Below are 12,900 nucleotides of genomic sequence, written 5' to 3'. Positions count from 1 at the left end.
CAAATGCCCCACAAATGCCATATCTTTCCATTTGTTGACCCTAAAACTGATGCCCCCCAAATGCCGTATCTTTCTACCTGGGGACCCCAAAACAAATGCCCCACAAATGCCATACCTTTCAATTTGTTGACCTTATAACTGATGCCCCCCAAATGCTGTATTTTTCTACTTGAGGACCCTAAAACAAATGTCCCACAAATGCCATACCTTTCCATTTGTTGACCCTACAACTGATGCCGCCCAAATGCCGTATCTTTCTACCTTGGGACCCTAAAACAAATGCCCCACAAATGCCATATCTTTCTATTTGTTGACCCTACAACTGATGCCCCCCAAATGCCATATCTTTCTACCTGGGGACCCCAAAACAAATGCCGCACAAATGCCATATCTTTCTATTTGTTGACCCTACAACTGATGCCCCCCAAATGCCATATCTTTCTACCTGGGGACCCCAAAACAAATGCCGCACAAATGCCGTATCTTTCCATTTGTTGACCTTACAACTGATGCCCCCCCAAATGCCGTATCTTTCTACTTGAGGACCCTAAAACAAATGCCCCACAAATGCCATATCTTTCCATTTGTTGACCTTACAACTGATGCCGTATCTTTATACCTGGAGACCCCAAAACAAATGCCGCACAAATGCCATATCTTTCCATTTGTTGACCTTACAACTGATGCCCCCCCAAATGCCGTATCTTTCTACTTGAGGACCCTAAAACAAATGCCCCACAAATGCCATATCTTTCCATTTGTTGACCCTACAGCTGATCCCCCCCCCCCAAATGCCATATCGTTCCATTTGTTGACCCTGCAACTGATGCCGTCCAAATGCCGTATCTTTCTGCCGGGGGACCCTAAAACCAATGCCCCCCCCCCCCAATGCCATATCATTATGCTTCGGGACCCTAAAACAAATGCCCCACAATTGCCATATCTTTCCATTTGTTGACCCTAAAACTGATGTCTCCCAGATGCCATATCTTTCTGCTTGGGGACCCCGAAACAAATGCCCCACAAATGCCATATCTTCCTATTTGTTGACCCTACAGCTGATGCCCCCCAAATGCCTCAAATTTCTGCTGGGAGACCCTAAAACTGACTTCCCCAAATGCCATATCTTTCTGCTTGGGGACCCTAAAACAAATGCCCCACAATTGCCATATCATTCCATTTGTTGACCCTAAAAGTGACCCCCCCCCAAAAATGCCACATCTTCCTGCCTGCGGACCTTCAAACTGCTGCCCCATCCTCCTCCTCTATTTGTCCTCTAGCCTGTTGGAGCTGTGGGCCAGGAGGAGAAAGGCGGGGGGAGGAAGCCACGATTGGGGTCCTTAAGTTCGTCTGGAGGAGGAGGAGGAGGAGGCGGATGTGAGGGACAGCGCGCATGACAGCCAGAGCCACATCCAGATGCTGGCAGAGAGGAGGGGCCTCTGAAACCACAGGAAACGACAAGCACAGAGCCCAGCCTGGCTTCCTTTCCTGGGGAAAAAACAGAGCCCTCTTGGTGCTCTCTTCCAGGTGCCCCACACCCCCCCCACCTCATAAAGACCCCTTGGAGCATGGGACCCCCTCTCAAACCCCAGTAAACAAAGGTATTCCACTGACTTGAGTTTCTGAGGGGTTCATATGTGGGGTGAGAAGTGGGACACATTAAAAAAAACAGCACAAAAAGGGACCCTTTGACCATCTATGTCGCAAAGGTCCCCTTAAGCACAGGACCCCCATGTGCCCCTTCCCCACTCCCTAAAATTGTCATACTTTTCCCCTCTTATGTTTACTTTCCACATCAAATGCAGCACACCTAAACAGGGCTCCCATTTCTCTTTTCACAACCCCCCTCCCAAATATAGGGCCCTCCCTTGTCTTCCCTTCACCCCCCAGAATCCCATGAACTATGGCACCTTCGGGTGCACCCCTTTCACTTCCAACCCCACACAAAAACCCTCAAACATGGTTCCCCCACATTTAAGAGAAGGTGTGGTAATCATAATAGCAATAATAATAATGTAATAATAATGCTGATGATGGTGTACCCCCTTTCTCCCCTCCCCCCCCCATATCCTCCAAGCATGGTATCCCTCTCTCTTACTCAGGAGGGGAAATGAAAACTCCTTCCTTCTGTCTCCCTTCCTCCTTCTCTTCTGTCTTCCTTCCTTCCCACTCTCCCTTCCTTCCTTCCCACCTTCTGTCTCCCTCCCTCTCTTCTGTCTCCCTTTCTACCTTCCTTCCTGTCTCCCTCCCTCCCTTCTCCCTCCGTCCCTTCCATCTCCCTTCCTTCAAGTCTCCCCCTTCTGGCTTCCTCCCTCCCTTCCTGCCATTCCTCCCTCCCTTCCTTCCCTCCTTCCTTCCCTCCTTCCTCCTCCCACCCATCTCCCTTCCTTCTGTCTCCCCTCCCTCTCTTCTGTCTCCCTCCCTCCCTCCCTTTCTTTCTTCCTTGCTTCTTCCCTCCTGTCTCCCTTCCTTCCTCCCTTCCCTCTTTCTGTCTTCCTCCCCCTCTTCTGTCTCTCTCCCTCCCTTCCTTCCTGTCTCCCTCCCTCCCTCCCTTCTCCCTCGGTCCCTTCCATCTCCCTTCCTTCAAAGCTCCCCCTTCTGGCTTCTTCCCTCCCTTCCTTCCTTCCCTCCTTCCTCCTCCCACCCATCTCCCTTCCTTCTGTCTCCCCCTCCCTCTCTTCTGTCTCCCTCCCTTCCTTTCTTCCTTCCTTCCTCCTCCCAACTCCCTTCCTTCTGTCTCCCTCCCTCCCTTCCTTCCTTCTCCCTTCCTTCTGTCTCCTTCTCCCTCTCTTCTGTCTCTCTCCCTCCTTCCCTCCCTCCCTTCTGTCTCCTTCTCCCTCTCTTCTGTCTTCCTCCCTCCCTCCCTCCCTTCCTTCCTTCTATCTCCCTCCCTCCTTTATTTATTTATTATTTACAGTACAGTAGAGTCTCGCTTACCAACCTTCATTGAAGCCCCCGGGGAGAGCACGGATGAGTTCCCTCTATCAGCTCCAGCTCCCCATGTGGGGACATGAGAGAAGCCTCCCACAAGGATGATAAAACATCAAAATATCCGGGCGTCGCCTGGGCAACGTCCTTGCAGACGGCCAATTCTCTCACACCAGAAGCGACTTGCAGTTTCTCAAGTCGCTCCTGACACGACCAAAAAAACCAACCTTCATTCATCCAACGTTCTGTATTATCCAACATGGTCTGCCTCCCATCCAGATCCACAGCTGTTTCAATACATTGCGATGTTTTGGTGCTAAATTCGTAAATACAGTCACTACTACATAATGTTACCATGTATTGAATTGCTTTTTTCTTTTGATTTGGTGTAAAACATGATGTTTAGGTGCTTCATTTATAAAATCATAATGTAATTTGAAGTTTAATATGTTTTCCCTTAATCCCTCCTTATTATCCAACATTCTGCCGACCCATTTATGTTGGATAAGCGAGACTCTACTTTGTTTGTATTCTGCCCTTCTCACTCTGAAGGGGACTCAGGGCGGATGACAGAATATATATATACGGCAAACATTCAATGCCGATTATACAATGATGAGACAGACAACAGACAGAGGCATATATATAGGCTTTCCCCATCTTTCAGCATCTTTGGAGGTTGTGTTCGATTCTGGCCACAGGGGGGTGCTGTCGCTCCATCTCCTTGCTAAAGAGCTTTCTTTGTTCCTAAACTTTCCTCCTTTATCTGATTGAAAAGACGTGCCTAAAATACTTCCCTGCTTTAATACGCTTCCTATTAATCTACTCACATTGCTGTTTTCGATTTGCTAGGTGGGTGAGGAGCTGAGATGAAGGTCAGGAGCTCACCCTGACCCAGCTTCGAACTGTCAACTTTTCAGTTGGCAAGATTGAATGCAGCTGCAACTGGTGATTAACCTGCTCTGCCAAAGCTGTCCCTTCTGTCTGTCTCCCTTCCTGTCTTCCTGACTCCCTTCCTTCCTTCTCCCTCTCTCTCTCCTTCCCTTCCTTTCTTCCATCTCCCTCCCTAGCTCTCCTCTGTTTTTCTCCCTTCCTTCTCCCCTTCTGCCTTCCTTCCTTACCTCTCTTCCTTTCTTCCTTCTGTCTCCCCTTCCTTCTTTCCCTTCCTCCTTCCTTCCCTCCTTCCTTCCTTTCTTCGATCTCCCTCCCTCGCTCTCCTGTGTCTTCCTCCCTTCCTTCTTCCCTTCTGCCTTCCTTCCTACCCTCTCTTCCTTTCTTCCTCCTGTCTCCCCTTCCCTCTCTCCCTTCCTCCTTCCTTCCTTTCTTCGATCTCCCTCCCTCGCTCTCCTCTGTCTTCCTCCCTTCCTTCTTTCCTTCTGCCTTCCTTCCTTACGTCTCTTCCTTTCTTCCTTCTGTCTCCCCTTCCCTCTCTCCCTTCCTCCTTCCTTCCTTTCTTCGGTCTCCCTCCCTCGCTCTCCTCTGTCTTTCTCCCTTCCTTCTTCCCTTCCGCCTTCCTTCCTTCCCTCCCTTCCTTTCTTCCTTCTGTCTCTCCTTCCCTCTGCCTCCTTCCTTCCCTCCTTCCTGCCTTCCATCTCCCTCCTTTGCTCTCCTCTGTCTTCCTTCCTTCTTCTCTTCCCCCTTCCTTCCTTCCCTCTCTTCCTTCTGTCCCCCTCCCTCCCCTCCTCCCTCCTTTCCTTTCCTTCCTTCCTTCCTTCCTTCCTTCCTTCCTTCCTTCCTTCCGACTCCCTCTCTCCTGTCTTCTCCTTTTTCCCTTCCCCTTTCCTTCCCTCTCTTCCTTCTGTCCCCCCTCCCTCTCTCCCCTTCTCCCTCCTTTTCTTCCTTCCTTCCAACTCCCTCCCTCGTTCTCCTGTCTTCTTCTCTTCCTTCCTTTTCCCCTTCCCCCTTCCTTCCCTCCCTTTCTTTCTTCCTTCTGTCTCCCCTTCCCTATCTCCCTCCCTCCCTTCTTCCCTCCCTTCCTTCTGCCTCCCTCCCTCTCTTCTGTCTTCCCCCCTCCTTTCCTTCTTTCCTTCTCTCTCTCCCTACTTCCCCTTTTCTCCTTTCTCCCCTGTTCAAGTGCAAAGGGCTGTTTGGGGTAGAGTTTCCCCCTTTCTGGACAAAACCTCACTCCAGCAGCAGAGACCACTAGGGCCCCATCTACACTGCCATATAATGCAGTTTAACTGCACTGAACAGCATGATGTGGCAGTGTAGGTACATATAATCCAGAGCTCTGGCCTGGGCTGGTCCATGAGGTCAGGAAGAGTCAGAAGGGACCAAACAAATAAACAATAACAACAGATGAGGCCTAAGCAGGCTCTTTGGCAAAGAAAGCCTTGAGCCTCCCTGTGCAAGTGTGCTGATGCTTCACACAACTACAACTCCCAGGATCGCATGGCACTCAGCATTGGCAGATCAAATAGCACCAAACTGCATTAAACTCACAGTGTAGATGCATTCCCTTCGGAGTCCCAAGTTAGAATCCCTGCTCAACCATAGAAAGCCATTGGACGGGTCACACTCTCTCAGCTTCAGAAGCAAACCAAAGAATGGTTTGAAAGCAAACAACAACAACAGAGTTAGAATCCTCGCTCAACCATAGAAAAGCCACTGGACGGGTCACACACTCTCAGCCTCAGAGGCCAACTAAATAATGGCTTGAAGGCAAACAACAACAACAACAGAGTTAGAATCCCCGCTCAACCATTGAAAACCATTGGATGAGTCACACTCTCTCAGCTTCAGAGGCCAACCAAAGAATGGCTTGAAGGAAAACAACAACAACAGAGTTAGAATCCCCATTCAATCATAGAAAGCCACTGGATGGGTCACACACTCTCAGCCTCAGAGGCCAACCAAAGAATGGTTTGAAAGCAAACAACAACAACAACAGAGTTAGAATCTGCGCTCAATCATAGAAAGCCACTGTACGGGTCACACACTCTCAGCCTCAAAGGCCAACTAAAGAATGGCTTGAAGGCAAACAACAACAACAACAACAGAGTTAGAATCCCCACTCAATCATAGAAAGCCACTGGATGGGTCACACACTCTCAGCCTCAGAAGCCAACTAAACAATGACTTGAAGACAAACAACAACAACAACAACAGAGTTAGAATCCCCGCTCAATCATAGAAAGCCACTCGACAGGTCGCACACTCTCAGCCTCAGAGGCCAACTAAAGAATGACCTGAAGGCAAGCAACAACAACAACAACAGAGTTAGAATCCCCGCTCAACCATAGAAAGCCACTGGACGGGTCACACACTCTCAGCATCAGAGGCCAAACCAAAGAATGATTTTAAGGCAAACAACAACAACAACAGAGTTAGAGTCCCTGCTCAACCATAGAAAGTCATTGGATGGGTCACACTCTCTCAGCCCCAGAAGCAAACCAAAGAATGGCTTGAAGGCAACCAACAACAACAGAGTTAGATTCCCAGCTCAACCATAGAAAGCCACTGGACGGGTCACACACTCTCAGCATCAGAGGCCAAACCAAAGAATGGTTTTAAGGCAAACAACAACAACAACAGAGTTAGAGTCCCTGCTCAACCATAGAAAGTCATTGGATGGGTCACACTCTCTCAGCCCCAGAAGCAAACCAAAGAATGGCTTGAAGGCAAACAACAACAGAGTTAGAATCCCCGCTCAACCATAGAGAGCCATTGGACGGGTCGCACACTCTCAACCTCAAGAGGCCAACCAAAGAATGGGTTGAAGGCAAACAACAACAACATCCACCTTTAATAACCAACGGTTACTGAAATAACAATTGGACGTAAATCCATTGAAACTGTAGAATAAATGTTAGAGCAAAGATGATAAATTCTATCAAAAATGACAATTATAGGGAAAGAAACAGCTGCTTTTGTCCAAACCTTACATCACATTTCTCTGTATTATTGTAAGCTTTGATATTGCTACGGGTCTGTGTATGTATGTATAAGTGTGTCTGTGTGTGTGTGTGTATCTATATCTATATTTCTCTATACACATACATACTATTCGTCCCCTGCCACATGTTGCTGTGATCCAGTCTGTGTATATGTGTTTTGTGTGTGTATATATGTGTATATATGTGTGTGCTTGTGTATATGTGCTTTTGCGCATGCATTGTAATGTTTTTTTGGGTTTTTTTGGCTTTTTAAGTCTCTTCTGCTGTGTTTTTCAGTGTGTTTATGAGTGATGGTCACTCGTTGGCCTGAGAGGTGTCTTGTGTCCAAATTTGGTGTCATTTTACCCAGTGGTTTTTGAGTTATGTTAATCCCACACACAAACATTACATTTTTATTTATATAGATATACTTGAATGCAGTATTATTAATAATAATAATAATCCAGAATTATTACATGTTAAAGTGTATACTTATTTTTTGTAAAAGATGGCCGTCGTAATAACAATCCAACATTGTAAGATGTTAGATCTGGCCTGGGCAGATTTTGGCCCTCCAGGTGTTTTGGACTCCAACTCCCACCATTCCTAACAGCTTCAGGCCCTTTCCTTTTGCCCCACATTTTTGGTAAATATCCAACTTCAGAAGGGCTGAGTAAGGGGAAGTAACATCTGAATGTATCAACACGCAACTCCAAAGCGAATTTTTGAACTTCAGGGGGCTGGGAATGAGAGACGTAACATCTGAACACCTGACACGCAACTCCAAAAAGACTCCCTGACGTCAAAGGCATCCTGAATGTGTCAACACGCACCTCCAAAGCGAGTTTTTGACCTTCAAGGGGCTGGGAAAGGGGGACGTAACGTCTGAATGCCTGACACGCAACTCCAAAGGGACCCTAAATGTGTCGACATGCAACTCCAAAGCGAGGTTTTGACCTTCAAGGGGCTGGGAAAGGGGAAGATAACATCTGAACGCCTGACACACAACTCCAAAGTTATTCCTTGACCTTAAAGGGGTCTTCAAAGGGGAAGTAACGTCTGAACATGTGGACACGCAACCCCAAAGCAAGTTTTTGATCTTCAAGGGGCTGGAAAAGGGGAAGGTAACGTCTGAATGCCAGACACGCAACTCCAAACTGACCCCCTGACGTCAATGGGGTCCTGGAAGGGGAATTAACGTCTGAACGTATCGACACATGACTCCAAAGCGAGTTTTTGACCTACAAGGAGCTGGGAAAGGGAGAGGTAACGTCTGAACGCTGGACACGCAACTCTAAACTGACTGACGCCTGACACACAACTCTAAACTGACTCTCTGATGTCAAAGGGATCCTGGAAGGGGAAGTCACGTCTGAATGTGTCTACAGGCAACTCCAAAGCGAGTTTTTGACCTTCAAGGGGCTGGGAAAGGGGGAGGTACCGTCTGAACGCTGGACACGCAACTCTAACCTGACTCCCTGATGTCAATGGGGTCCTGGAAGGGGAAGTCACGTCTGAATGTGTCTACAGGCAACTCCAAAGCGAGTTTTTGACCTTCAAGGAGCTGGGAAAGGGGGAGGTAACGTCTGAACGCTGGACACGCAACTCTAACCTGACTCCCTGATGTCAATGGGGTCCTGGAAGGGGAAGTCACGTCTGAATGTGTCTACAAGCAACTCCAAAGCGAGTTGTTGACCTTCAAGGGGCTGGGAAAGGGAGAGGTAACGTCTGAACGCCTGACACGCAACTCTAAACTGACTCCCTGACGTCAAAGGGACCTTGGAAGGGGAAGTCACATCTGAACGCATGGACACGCAACTCTTCCTCCATGGGTTCCAACCTGGTAAGCCACCTATATCCCTTTGGCGAATTAAACACGCGTCTTCGAGCATCACGCAAAAAATGCCACGATTCAGGGCGAAAAGAAAACAATCCTGTTGACAAACACGCCTCCCGTTAGCCATTGTTGTCTCGACACGGGAGTAACTCCATTGCAACCAATGGGTCTACTCTAATGGGAAAGCAAAACCAAACCAGCCTTTCTCAATGCAAGCCTTTGTTGGCTCGACACGGCGGTAAATGCATTGCACTGAATGGGTCTACTCCAATGGGGAAAATGTCATCACAAAAGGGGAAGAGGATTGGGTGCCTCGGGCCTCTTACCTCGACGAGGAAAGGGATGACCCTCCGTCGGGATTCCTCCATCAGACGCGCATCTGTCCCGGGAGATCCGCACTGAGGCTCTGCTCCACATCCAAGGGAGGGGGGGAATAAAGGAGGAAAGGGGGGAAGGTGGGAAAGGAGGAATGGAGCCCGGCTTGACAGGTTCAAGGACGAGAGCGTTGCCTTCCCTTCCCTTAGCCCGGGGCTTGGCTCTGCTTTGCCCAGCAGACACCCATCGCGCGTGGAAAGGCAATGCGGAGGAGAGAAGGAGGAGAGAGAGAGGGAGAGAGGAAGAAAGAGGGAAGGAGAGAAGGAGGGAGGACCAGGAAGGGAGCCGGGAGCCCTGCCTGGGAGCCTCGGAAGCCCGCTCTCCGGTTTCCAGCCCCCCTTTCCCCTTCTCCCCTTGGCAGACACGCAAAACACACAGACACACGCACTCACACGCACCCAGCAAGGACACGAAGGAGGGAGGGAAGGAGCCAAAGCCAGGCAGCGCCACCCAGAGGAGCAACACCGCCGACCAATGGACGCCTCTGGTATTGCAGCCAGGGGGCCAAGTTACTACACTGGAATGAATGGCTGTGAAATAGTAGTAGTAGTAGTAGTAGTAGTAGTAGTAGTAGTAGTAGCAGCAGCAGCAGCAGTGGTAATAGTAGTAGTAGTCGTAGTAATAATAATAATAATAATAATAATAATAATAATAATAATATAAAATAATAATAATATAAAATAATAATAATATAAAGTAATAATCTATATAAATAAAAATGTAATGTTTGTTTGTGGGATTAACATAACCCAAAAACCACTGGAAGAATTTATTGTCGAAGGCTTTCATGGCCGGAATCACTGGGTTGTTGTAGGTTTTTCCGGGCTATATGGCCATGTTCTAGAGGAATTTTTTCTCCGGACGTTTTGCCTGCATCTACAGCAAGCGTCCTCAGAGGTAGTGAGGTCTGTTGGAAGTAGGAAAAATGGGTTTATATATCTGTGGAATGACCAGGGTGAGACAAAGGACTTTTGTCTGCTGGGGCTAGCTGTGAATGTTTCAGCTCATCACCTTGGTTTGCATTCAATGGCTTGGAAGCGCCTGGGGGGAATCTCTTGTTGAGAGTGAATTGATGTGCCTGATTGTTTACTCTCTGTTGTTTTGCTGCTGTAATTTTTGAATTTTTTAATACTGGTAGCCAGATTTTGTTCATTTTCATGGTTTCTTCCTTTCTGTTGAAATTGTCCACATGCTTGTGGATTTCAGTGGCTTCTCTGTGTAGTCTGATATGGTGGTTGTTGGTGTGGTCCAGCACTTCTGTGTTCTCAAATAATGTGCTGTGTCCAGGTTAGTTCATCAGGTGCTCTGCTATGGCTGATTTTTCTGGTTGGAGTAGTTTGCACTGCCTTTCATGTTCCTTGATGCGTTTGGTGGTCCCTATGTAGACTTGTCCACAGCTGCATGGTACACGGTAGACTCCTGCAAAGGTGAGAGGATCCCTCTTGTACTTTGCTGAACATAGCATTTGTTGGATTTTCTTGGTGGGTCTGTAAGTGGTTCTGTAAGGCCAATGGAGACTCCACCTCAGACATCAGACGAGCTGCAAAACCGAGAACAAGCCACGAGAGTAAAGATGAAGATCCACCCAGAGGAAAAGTGTTCCTGCCATACATCAAGGGAACCACTGACCGCATAGGGAAACTGATGAGGAAACACTACATACAAACCACTTACAGACCCAGCAAGAAAATCCAGCAAATGCTCCATTCAGCAAAGGACAAAAGGGATCCTCTCACTTCTGCAGGAGTCTACCGTATTCCATGCAGCTGTGGACAAGTCTACAGAGGGACCACCAAACGCAGCAGCATTGCCCAAACACGCATCAAGGAACATGAAAGGCACTGCAGACTACTCCAACCAGAGAAGTCAGCCATAGCAGAGCACCTGATGAACCAGCCTGGACACAGCATATTATTGGAGAACACAGAATTGCTGGACCACACCAACAACCACCATGTCAGACTACACAGAGAAGCCATTGAAATCCACAAGCATGTGGACAATTTTAACAGAAAGGAGGAAACCATGAAAATGAACAAAATCTGGCTACCAGTATTAAAAAACTCAAAAATTACAACAGCAAAACAACAGAGGGGAAACAAACAGGCACATAAAATCACTCTCAACAAAAGATTCCCCCCAGGCACTTCCAAGCCATTGAATGCAAATCAAGGTGATCAGCTGAAACATTCACAGCTAGCCCCAGCAAACAAAAGTCCTTTGTCTCACCCTGGTCATTCCACAGATATATAAACCCATTTTCCCTACTTCCAACAGACCTCACTACCTCTGAGGATGCTTGCCATAGATGCAGGCAAAACGTCAGGAGAAAAATTGCCTCCAGAACATGGCCATATAGCCCAGAAAAACCTACAACAACCCAGTGATTCCGGGCATGAAAGCCTTCGACAATACAATGTAATGTTTGTTTGTGGGATTAACATAACTCAAAAACCACTGGAAGAATTGACACCAAATTTGGACACACAATAAATGTATCAGGCCAACGAGTGACCTTCACTCATAAAAACACTGAAAAACACAACAGAAGAGACTTAAAAGGCCAAAAAATTACATTACAACACATGTGCAAAACCATATATATATGCAAACACACATACACACATATATACACACACAAAACACATATACACAGACTGGGCCAGAGCAACAAGTGGCAGGGACAGCTAGTAAATAATAAATCTATATAAATAAAAATGTAATGTTCGTTTGTGGGATTAACATAACTCAAAATCCACTGGACGAACTGACACGAAATATGGACATAATACACCTATTAGGCCAACGAGTGACCATCACTCCTAAAACACTGAAAAACACAACAGAAGGGACTTCAAAAGCCAAAAGAGCAAAAAGACGCTACAGTACATGTGCAAAAGCGACTCCCCCGGCAAACAAAACACACAAAAGCATATCCACGCTCTCTTCCGGACTACAGCTCCCAGCATCCCCAAGACCAGGCCCTTTAGGAGAGGAGGATGATCCAAATGCACTGCTTCCAAGCTGCAAGCTTTCTTCTCCTTGGATCCCTTTGAGAGCATCCAAATCCCTGCATATTTCTAATTTCCTAATCCTGGATGCAACTCCCAGCAATCCTCCAGATTGATAGATGAGATAGAGATAGATAGGTAGGTAGATCGATCAGGAGGACTGCTGTGAGTTGCAGTCCAAGAATAGGTAGAGAAGGAAGAAAGGAAGGAAAGAGGAAGGCAAAGAAAAGGGAAGAAAGGGAAGTGGAAGAGAAGCAAGGAAAGAGAGAAGGAAAGAAAAAAAGGGAAGAAAGGAGAGAAAGAAAGGAGGAGAGAAAGAGGGAGGGAAAGTTGGCCACAGCAATGCGTGGCGGGAACAACTAGTAATAAATAATAATTTAAAAAACAAAGTATGGATCGTGGATGTTGCCATCCCAGATGACAGCAGGATTGAAGAGAAACAACTGGAAAAGCTGACACAATATGAGGATTTAAAGATGGAACTGGAAAGACTCTGGCACAAGCCAGTCAAGGTGGTGGCTTGGTGGTCGGCACACTGGGCGCAGTGCCTAAAGAGATTGGCCTGCACTTAAACACAATCGGCCCTGACAAAATTACCATCTGCCAGCTGCAGAAGGCCACCTTACTGGGATCTGCATGCACTATTCACCGATACATCACACAGTCCTAGACACTTGGGAAGTGTCCGACGTGTGATCCAATACAACAGCCAGCAGAGTGTCTGCTGTGGATTCACCTTGTTGTTTTCCATATAATAATAATAATAATAATAATAATAATAATAATAATGGTTCAAGCATAGGGAATCATGAGAGCTGTAGTTTAACAAGATCTGGAACACAAACTTGTAGCTATGCTGTGTAATGAATGCAGT

General features: G+C 47.2%; 1 protein-coding gene across 1 annotated transcript in view; it reads right to left on the bottom strand.

Annotated features, from left to right (window-relative positions):
- The window catches only part of LOC137094713 (retinoic acid-induced protein 1-like), a 225,493-nt gene extending 216,057 nt beyond the window's left edge, over positions 1-9,436 (bottom strand). Inside the window, exon 1 of the mRNA XM_067461768.1 lies at positions 8,967-9,436. The gene's annotated coding sequence lies outside the window, so the exon portion shown is untranslated. The remainder of the gene's footprint in view (positions 1-8,966) is intronic.
- Positions 9,437-12,900: the final 3,464 nt, after the last annotated feature.

This window comes from Anolis sagrei, chromosome Y (assembly GCF_037176765.1).
Source record: "Anolis sagrei isolate rAnoSag1 chromosome Y, rAnoSag1.mat, whole genome shotgun sequence".
Lineage (NCBI taxonomy): Eukaryota > Metazoa > Chordata > Lepidosauria > Squamata > Dactyloidae > Anolis > Anolis sagrei.
The sequence above is the reverse complement of the archived record's forward strand: the minus strand, read 5'-3'. Positions and strand labels throughout refer to the sequence as shown.